Source organism: Notothenia coriiceps, unplaced genomic scaffold, assembly GCF_000735185.1.
Source record: "Notothenia coriiceps isolate Sejong01 unplaced genomic scaffold, NC01 NC01_scaffold00000339, whole genome shotgun sequence".
NCBI lineage: Eukaryota > Metazoa > Chordata > Actinopteri > Perciformes > Nototheniidae > Notothenia > Notothenia coriiceps.
In genome coordinates, this window is record NW_011333040.1 from 4,392,137 (window position 1) to 4,402,989 (window position 10,853).

The following is a 10,853-nucleotide window of genomic DNA, read 5'->3' on the forward strand; positions in this document are numbered from 1 at the left end:
GTGTGTGTGTGTGTGTGTGTGTGTGTGTGTGTGTGTGTGTGTGTGTGTGTGTGTGTGTGTGCGTGTGCGTGTGCGCCAGAGTTCCACATGACTGTACATGACGTGGGTGGTATGGTTGCACAGTGGTTAGTACTGTTGCCTCCCAAGAGTTTGCATGTTTCTCCCAAATTCCACAGACAGGCACGTCAGGTGGACTGCAGACTGTGAACGTCTAGGACTTAGTTAGTGTGAGTGAGTGTTGGGACCTTTATATATACAGTCTATGGTTGGGACTCACACGTCAGTCTTTACTTTACCAGACTGAAGACAATCTTCCTGGTTTTGTAGCTAAAATTGGGTGGAAACAATTATAACATCAGTGTTTACTCTCCATCTTTCACTTCAAACTCTAACTGAAAACACAATATAATGTGGCTGTCTAGATATAAGATACAATTTTCAATTTAGGAGTAATATTGCCACATGATGTCAAGTTTTATGCTTTTTAGGTAGAAGAGCTGTGGGTTCGGGTCATAGTGTGCATCTCCAGAGCCATATAATAGAATATCTATATAATAATAATAATATATAATATAATAATAAAATCTCTCTATATGGCGCTGTCACAGACTATAGTAGGCTCTGTGCATGGTTCAGTTTGGATGTGAAAATTAACCTCTGCTGCCACCTTCTGCTGAAATGTGTCCACTGTCCTCATAAGAGTTTCAATTTTTTTCGTAAACGACTAACATTTACAAATCCTCAATTTTTTTTTAAAGACAATTGGCAGTCTTACATATATTTGATAAATATCTTTATTTATTGAACGTTTTATTTCATAAATGTTTGGACGGAAGAATTTGTCGGGGGCGCTGCGTTACGTCACCGGAAACAGGAAGTGGTTGAACGTAACAACCGTAACACCTCCATGTAGCTGGTACGAGGTCAGAGTTTTTATTTTTCTTCTAACAATTGTATAAAGTGTTTTATTAGCTATATTACACATGTGACACAGTATATACTTGCAGCTCAGATAAACGTTGTGTTTACATAATGTTGGCCCAACGTACAATGAAGGATCACCGTTAAAAAATCATGTTTGTTGATGTTTTTCTGGAAGTTAATGAGCTATTTCCAAGCATCATTGCATGTTCCAACATGAATTGGCGCTATATTCATGAAAAAATAATACGTAGTCCTCAGTGTATTAATCATTGCAAATTTTATTTTTATAGCTAATGTTATTTCTAGGTAGCCAGGGCAATAAATGAGCTGCAAAATATCACTACCTGAGAAGTACTCCGTTCTTTGAAGCCCTTTACCCTCTATGCTTTTTTAGAGGGAGGAGGAGAGTAAAAAGTTGACACCATTTGTTACACAGAACTTGTCCTAAATTCTTACTTTTTTACCACATGAGAATTGATTAAATGGTAAATCCAAATTAACCTGCCAAGACCTTAAGAACCACACTTTTTGTAAACTAATTTAGGAAATCTGTTCATTCTCCCAATGTCCTGGGTTTCAAGTTGGTGGTTGTAACGTGTCATGTGGTTGTGATTATCCTAGAGGTCGAGTGTTGTCAAAAAAGAAAACAAAGTTGTTGGCAGACCTTTGACCAGATAGCAAACCATGGTTGATACAACTACCTCCAATTTAGCTTTAAGAGTGGAATGTTTGATTATTAAAGTATTTTACAAACTGGTTTGAAGGAAACAAGTCACCCCTGACTCATTGTTTTTCCTCTTCTTTCTCCTCCTAGATGCCCTACGTATTCCCTAAAATGAGACGGTTTGGTTTCTCCCTCCTCCGCCACATCTCTTCTCTCCCCTCAGCTAGTCGGACATGTTGCCTTCACCGAAGGGTCTTTACTGGTTCTTACACGAGCACCATCATGGGTCACGGCTTCCAGCAGCACAGGAGGAATATGAGCAGCTCAGCCCTCAGGCAGCACATACAGGACCTGAGTGGACCTGAGCAGAGACTGTTGGATAAACTGTACGAAGGTCTGATCGGGGGACAGCGGGCGTCTCTAGCTGAGTCCATCACTCTGGTGGAGACCCAGCATCCCAGGAAGAAAGAGCTGGCCCAGGTGCTGCTGCAGAGGGTGCTCGCCTACAGGAGGGAGCAGGAGAGCCGGAACGGGGGGAAGCCTTTGGCCTTCAGAGTAGGTGTGTGGTCTGGCTAACGTTTTTTTTGTATGTTACGTATGTTACTGCTATGCTAGGGAAACGACACTATAATTCACGCTCACTGGCCACTTGTTATGTCGAAAGTTTTATTTGTTTTATTCTGTGCACTTAGTTTCAGCTGTGGTTTCTTTGAAATGTACTGGAAATGTTGACCACTCTTGACAATTACCCTCTAAACTTGACATTAAAGTGTCCGTTCCAAACGTCCATCTTGAAAGGCAAGATGTTTTCCCCTAGATTTTTGCACACCGGATTCATCAGGCTTCCTCAATATAGTTTAGTTACAAAATCAGAGGGATACGTTTTTAATAAATCTGTTGCTGATTGGATTGCTCTGTCGATTCCTCAGGTCTGTCCGGACCTCCAGGAGCAGGGAAGTCGTCCTTCATCGAGGTGGTGGGGAAGATGTTGACAGGACGTGGACACAAGGTCTCAGTGCTGGCTGTAGACCCGTCCTCCTGCACTACAGGAGGTGAGTACTGATCATCATACGATACTGAAGAAATGATGATATTGTGTGCTTTAGTCAAGGCAAGATAAGTATATACTGTACATTTTGCATTAACACAAAGAAACACATTATAAAATGTCCTTCAAATACATTTAAACAAACATTAAAGAATCACAGATGTATATGGCAGTTTGTAATGTGAGGTGTAAAGATGTTTAGCTTATAGATTTAGTAATGACTGTTTGTACATTTGATATAGTAATATCGCTATAACTATAATATTTGTAAACTCAACATCACCACTGTGTTGTTTCTGACACAAAGAGAATCCTCCCTCTTGTTGCAGGGTCTCTGATGGGTGATAAGACTCGTATGACTGAACTCTCCAGGGACATGGACGCTTTCATCAGACCGTCTCCGGCCTCAGGAACTCTGGGTGGCGTCACCAGAACCACTAACGAGGCCGTAGTTCTCTGTGAGGGGGCGGGATATGACATCGTCCTCGTGGAGACCGTAGGTAAGACACTGTGTCTTCAGGTGGGTCTGAAAAGGAAGGATATTATTTTGTATTTTTTAATCACATAATAACCCCCCCACTTTCAAAACACTGACCAAAACACACCTCTTCAGACTGGCATTTAATTTGTGAATGATGCTGTGTTGCTGTTTTAATATTTATTTATTTTGTATTTCTATTCTTTATTCTATTTTATGATTTTTTTTTATCAAACCACTGTAAAGCGTCTTTGAGCACCTGGAAAAGCGCTTTGAAATAAAATGTATTATTATTATTATTATTATTATTATTATAATACAGCTCTCATTGAAGCAGTTTTCCTAGTGTTATTCACATCTTTTTAAATAAAAACCAACGTTTACCTTCTGTAGATTTCCTCCCTCAAACTCCTCCATCATATTCAATCTTTCATTTTAATCAAGTTTCTTTACACCTGAAAAGTGAAAAGAAAAATCTATGACAAATATGTTTTGGTGCCAGTAAATATCTGATTAAACATTAGAAATGAAAAGTTACATCACAGCAAACAAACTCAAATAGAAATATTCAAAAAGACACAATCAACATCAGAAAAAATCAACATAAATACAAAAATAGATATAATTATACATATATAAACTAAGTTAGTAACTTATTAAAGGATGTTAATAGGAGGGCTAATTTTAGTTTTTTATTAAACGATGAATAACCTTTTTTTCTCTGCTCATCCGATACTGTAAAATCTATTTAACAGGCAATCTGACTGCAGATTAGAAGCTCTGTTGCTGTGGAGTGTTTTTAGATTACCATTCTTCAGTTGCTCAGTGATTTGAAGACTGAGCATCACATGTTGTCATCCTGCTGATCCGTGGTGACACATCCTTCTCTCTGCAGGTGTGGGCCAGTCAGAGTTTGCAGTGGCCGACATGGTCGACATGTTTGTGCTGCTGATTCCTCCAGCAGGGGGCGATGAACTCCAGGTCAGTGAAGAACCAGAGAGCAACAAGCAATTCATCAGATGTTAGGAGCGGGAAGAAATAAAGTTAACGATGTGCCAGGTTTTTATGTAAAGAAAGAAAAAGCTTATGTCATGAGTTGATCAGCCTAACTAAATAGCAATTATATCACAAGTTATCATTGTGGTCCATTAAGCAGTTATTTGTCATTTGAGTACTGCAGGATTAATATCAGTGTCTCGAAAACACGTGTTGGCGACTGAAAGACATCCAGTGTTTGGTCTTTTCCTGAAGCATCCTTCATCTGCAGTGTCTCAACTGAAAGAGGACCACAAACACACACAAAATATGATACCATTTTGAGATTTGGGGATATTTATCTCCCATTCTTTCTGACATTTTCAACACCAAACATGTCGTTAATGTCTCTGTTTAGTTAACTACAGCAATCTGAAAGCCTGTACATTATTTATATCACACTTTATCAGTAGAGAAATGCAGGAAATTACTTTTTTAATGCAGTATTTTCTGATTTATGGCGCAACGCAAAGATATTTCGCTCTGTGCAAACCTTTGACTCTAATATGTCAACAACATGAACCTGGCTTTATCCAATGTTCACACAGGAGTTCTACATCCTGACACATCCTTCATCTACACTGTCTCAACTGAAAGAGGACCAGAAACACATTACAAATATAATAAAATGTGGAGACTTTAGGATATTTATCTCCCATTCTTTTACAGACATGTCGTTGATGTCACTGTTTACCAAACTACCACTTTTTCTGAAAAATGCATAAAATGATGCAATATATGTTAAATACATGGTTTATACATGTAATTACTGGGGTTCCATTTCTTCTGATTACCTAATTTGGGCGTGCACATTTGCGGCGCGCAAACCTACCTCTTTTGGATTTGGAAAGGTTAGCATGTATGCTATATGTCATAATTGTATAGATTAAACTAGTTAAACTGTCTGTGCTTTTAGCGAAACTGTTATGTGATCTGAATAACATTTTTACCTTTTTATATCATAGTTTATTTAATTTGCATTGCTATGTGTTTCGTTTATAAATATATATCACTTATAGAGATTTGATTTGATTTCTCATTGACACATTGCATGACTAGAGAACAACATTGATGTCATGTCAGCAGCAGTATACCAAGACCTGATCTGAAACTACATTTCAACAGGTGAACATTGTTTTTTAAAGGAACCTTTACAAATAAACTAAATTGCTTTCCTTGTTCAGATCAGTCAGAAGTTGACATCAGTGAGGGACGGACAGAGAGCACCAATATCAAAATAATAAATTAGTAAACTGGCAGCCGAGCACAGCTCCATCCATCCATCCATCACTCTGTACACAGATCCCTCAGCAGATTACATGTCTAGACATCAGATTTATTTACAGTGTTTTAGGAAGTTAATGAGCCTCCCACTGTGTTCTGCCAAAATCCATGTCCAGGGTATCAAGAGGGGCATCATCGAGAGGGCTGACCTGGTGGTGGTGACCAAGGCGGACGGAGACCTGATGGGGCCGGCCAGGCGGATCCAGGCCGAGTACACCAGCGCTCTCAAGCTGCTCAGGAGGCAGTCCAAGTCCTGGAACCCTGAGGTGTGTGTAAGACGTGGAGAAACAAAAGGGAAATAATTCAACATGACTCGGTTCAAGCCTCGCACAGGTACAGTGTGTGTGTGTGTGTGTGTGTGTGTGTGTGTGTGTGTGTGAACGAGTGTGTGTCTGTAAGCAGTGTAAGTGAGGCAGGGAGCCAACAGCAGAACGAGTAGGCTTTTAATAAAACAAAAAAAGGATAATTGACAAGTGTTCAGCGTTTGACCTGTTGGGCCGCCACAGCAGAAGTAACACCGCTCTGTGGACCCAACAAGCCGTCCCACTGAGGGGTCAGCTGACCCAGGAGGGGGCGGGAAGAGGAGGAGGAGGAGGATGATGATGAGGATGGTGGTGATGATGATGTCATGGCATCACAGTTTCAGTACTGCAGTGTCTCCCCCCTCCCCGCATGTCCCCGCTCACCCGCCTGCCTGGCCTTGTCCCTTTGTTTTCCCAGCCCAATGCAGCATCTGCCCACTGGGCATTTTGCCAGGAAACTCCCCCACCTCCCGTTCCCCACTCCTCGCCCCCGCCCCCTACTCCTCCTGCTCTGAATACTCTGCTGCTGCGTCATGCATTTTGCTGATTAGAAGCCTGCGCACTCGACATAAAAGCTGCTCTTCATAGTCTCCTCTGTATTTATCCTTACTTCTGCTGTCTTGCCCTCTTTTGTGTCTAGTTGCGTGATCTATTGAGTCTCTCGCTGTCTCTCATCTCCATCAGTCTGCCCTCTGTTGTCAAGCTCACTCAGCATGAAAACGCAAAGCATGAATGGCATGGCCTAAGTGCTACTCTGATTTCTAAGCTCGTTCGTATGTGTGAAAAATCTTGAGACCTTCTGATGAAATAGCTTACCTAAAAACTAGGGCTGCAACTAACATTTATTTTGAATCAAATAGTTGTTTGTGTTTTAACATTTATAGAAATTGTAAGAAAACAATGATTAGTTCCAAAAGCCCAGGGTGGCTTTACATTTCTAGTTGTCCGACCAATTGTCCAAAATCCAAATGACATTCGATAAACAAAGATATGAAACAAACACAAAAACGTCCAAGGCCCAAGCTCCAAACCTTTAAAAGGTATTATGAAAACTGGGCTTGTAATGTACCTGTTATCAGAAAGACTAACTGAAAAATACACTCCTAGGTAGAGTGAATAAAACCAACTCTATGTGCATGGCTAAACAGATTCCAGTAGGGGTAGGTAAGGTAATGTATGGATGGTTTTTAGTTATAAACTGGCCATTTAAAAAGATAATTAGCCAACATGCAGTACGTTTAGTCTCACAAAGTTTGATTTCCTGTTTTTGCATTAGACTCAAATCAAGTCCTTGTAAAATGATTAACTCTCTGATGTAATTAGAGGATTTATAATTGGCTGTTGATCACATGCCGCCAATATTTACCAGCCTGTCACATTCAACTTTGTTGATTACCAGTGGATGTCAAATTATCTCCAAATGATACATGTAATTTCATTACGCTTTAGCAGCCTGGAGATAGTGGAGTATGACGTCCACACTAAAGAATACCCTCGTCTCTCCACCTCCAAACTCCTTTTATTCTTTTTAATTGTGATAAAAAACCGAAAGTTAACTTTTATATTAGCAGGTTCATGAGTTCTGCGCCTCTAAATGAAAGGCCTGACCTCTTTTTGTACTTGTTTTTGTACAACTTCTGACTTCTGTTTCTGTGTTAAATTTGAAACCTGTTACCCAGAATGTCACCTTTTGCTCTTGAATCTGCAGCAGGCTGTGATAAGAAACAATCTGTCACTTGAACTAAATAAAAGTGACATTTATCCCCAGACTGCTCCTAAAAACAAGGTGTTGTTGGGAGACAAATCCTCACTCTGTAAAGTGACACGACAGCTTCTTACAGGTTGGAGGTTCGTCGCAAAACAGTGGAAATAGCAGCGACTCCCAACTGCAATTAAATCTATGCAAAATGCTGTTTGATTATTAAAACAAAGCTTAATGCACATGTATCATGTCTCAGAGTAATTACACTCTGTAAAGCCCCTGTCACATTGTTCCGAAATTGAAACCAGATGAACACACGATAAAGGAAATGTTCAAATTCGGTTCTGATCGTAACAACATCGGGCCATTCGTGAGGGCATCTAAAGGCCCAGATACACCGGCCCGAAATCGGCAGTAAATGGGAGTCAGGCCGAACATGAGCGTGGGCACGCCCTATTCGGAGTGGTGTGCGCCGCACCGTCGGGTCTTTTCTGCCGACCTGACGCCTTTTCTTGCCGATTCGGCGTCGGGAACACCACCGGAAGTCGGACAAAGGGATAACACTGATTGGCTGTTCAGCTAGCGAATCAGTGCATGAGAAGCGTTAACGGAAGTGAGGGAGGTAAACAAATGATTTAAAATGGAAGATGGAACACAAACGGACGGCTATTTCACCTCATCGGTTTATAGAGCTCCTGTTCGTTCATGTTTTCAATGGACGAGAGTGAAAATGGAAAGAAAAACGCTATTTGTTGTTTGTTTATATCACGGAGTCTGTTCTTCTTCTCTGTTTTCCGGTTGTTCCGGTTGTTGCCTCTTTTGAATGATGAATACAGCACTACCGCCGCCTGCTGGTAGGAGAAGTTATTGCCATTCACGCCATACGCAGGTTTCATACGATGCTCGGCTCGGTTTGCGGTGTGTTCAAGTCAATCGGTTCCAGTGCGGCGAAGTCGGGTAAATACGCAAGAGAGAGTCCGGCCGACGCAACAGTCGGTGTCGGCGTCGGCGACTTCTCAGGTGACTGGCCGGTGTATCTTGGGGACCTTTAAGGCCATACGTATGATCGGCCGGTGGAAGTTTCTCTCAGGCTCCGCCAAAAAATTGATCGAAGGACATTGCGAAAGGTTCATTTTCGTGTTGAATTCGTGTGTCCGTTTTGCCCTTCGTAAGGCACTCGTGTGAGGGCATCTTGTCAAATCGTGTGAATCGTATGAACATATATATGTAAATATAACCCAATTTGTGTTCTGTGAAACTGAAAAAGGATATTACATTTGTTTTTGCTAGCTTTCGTTGGCAGTTGTATGTCTTGAATGTAATATTAGGTTAACTTTCTGTTTTATTTAGATGGCTTTTTATTTTGAAGGCACAAGTTTACGCTGTTGACAGGAAGTTGTTGTTGCTATGGAAACCAAAATGACGGAGATAAGTAATATCTTCTATATCTACATATAATGACGGAGAAAGTTAAAGAGACTAAAAGTGTATATGTCTTAAATGTTAAGCACCGACCCGCGAAGAAGGCAGCAAGCTCTCGTTGAGTCTGGGATTCTAAATCATGCAGTAAAGTCCCTACGACCATATCGTTTTTTTTGTCTTTTTTTTTTTTTTAAGCGCCTTCGTGTGTGGTTCGGGTGCCAACGTGTGGCCTTCTGTAGCATCGTACTTGCTTCGGCGGTTGCTTGGCTTTGACCAAATTCGGGCCATCTTCGTACGAAATTCACAAATTCCATATTCGTGTGCAATTTTGGGACAGTGTGACAGGGGCTTTAGTGAAAACTGACAAAAAATAATTTTAAAATCACTAAAAAAAACAATAGTGAAGTCCGCAATAGAAATAAGAGCATACTTTCTTACAGCAGCTGTTTTCCTTAACAGTTTAAAGCAAACTAGCAATCAAACACATTTTTTTAATTAGAGCAAATAAAATGCTACATGCACAAGGCTACTAGGGGAACCATTTTTAACCATAATCTCTCTACTCAACTATCTATCAAGTTTTTTTTAAACAATTTTTGCCGCATCCCGGAGTTGGACAAAACACGTGACTCTGCAACTGCAAGTTTTTTTCGCTGGATTAAGGTCCGATAACGTCAGACAAAATAGCTTAAAAAAGGGAGTGCGTTTTCAACACATAAATTAAAATATGAGGCAGAAGTTCCATAACTCGAGCCTAAGTTTGGAGGGCATTTCTTTGGCCTCTGTGACGTCCTCAGGATAATTATCCAGCCTCGCGACCTGTTTGTTGGGAAAAAGGCGCTTTATATATGTCACACTGGCGATCCCGCCCCCTCCCCCTGACTCCCTCCTTCAGGTGAATGCGCGCCTCCCTCACGCACACCAACGAAGGCATCCCAGAGGTCTGGGCCATGTTGGAGTCGTACCGTGGCCGTCATGTTGGCCAGCGGTGAGCTGCAGGGCCGGCGGAGGGCCCACAGAAGATCTGGATGTGGAGTCTGATCGCAAGGACAACGCCCTCGCCAAATTCAAGAATCCACCTTAGTGTCAGAGGGCCTGCTCCCCCCAGCTGGAGAGCGGGTCCCAGAGGAGAAATGCTCCCCGGGGGCCTGGCTGCCGACCTGCTCCTCAAAGCCTTCACATCTTCATCCCCAAGTAATAACTGGACTGCACTTTACGAGGAGGAATGGACGCCTCGTGGCTGATCAGGAAAGCCCCTACCAGCATGCTAAACCTGGACAAAGTGAGAAAGTGACCTTGGATCTGAGGTTTCGCAAAAGAAGCAGCCTTGCTTTTTTACACTTCATTTTAATGTAAAACACCTCGAGCTGAGTCACCTCTCCAGCTAAAGACGTCAGTCCTTAATGAAATGCATTAATCCATATGAGGAAGAGGGCTGGACAGTCACTTCTCAACAGTCTGCTCAAGACAAGTCCATTTGAACAGTTTATAATGAAGCAATTTGATTGCTATGAGATATGATGGATGGTTGTTTTCTTTAAAGGTATTACTGGGATTGTCTTTATGGACAAAACACTACAGACCCTCAAATGAACTGTTTTTAAATGAGAGCAGTGCCAAAACATACAAAGTTGTAAAGGCATGTTGATACTGTTGGAGATTGTCCTCCAAATAGATCCCCCTTGTACAATCAGGCGACAGCAAGTGTGCTGCTTCTGCCATAGTTAATTGACATGACAAGAGTACTGTAAGTGGTGTGAGTCTATTTTTTACCCACATCCCATGCTGCGATCAACAAGAGACACATTTCATAACCCCAAAAAGTGGTTTAAAGCAATGATCAGGTTAGAAGAAAATGGATTATTATGGTCGTTTTTTAATTGGTTCTCGTGTTTGAACTGCCGTGGACGGTTGCTCCATATATCGAAACAATTGCCCTGCAACTGGACTTGCACAATGTTTCAATTCTCTATTTTGTGTTTCTGCATTAATAT

General features: G+C 41.4%; 1 protein-coding gene across 1 annotated transcript in view; it reads left to right on the forward strand.

The window, feature by feature from the left end:
* hfm1 (helicase for meiosis 1) overlaps nucleotides 1–10,853 on the forward strand; it is a 149,439-nt gene that overhangs the window by 134,339 nt on the left and 4,247 nt on the right. The gene's annotated exons all lie outside the window — the stretch shown is intronic.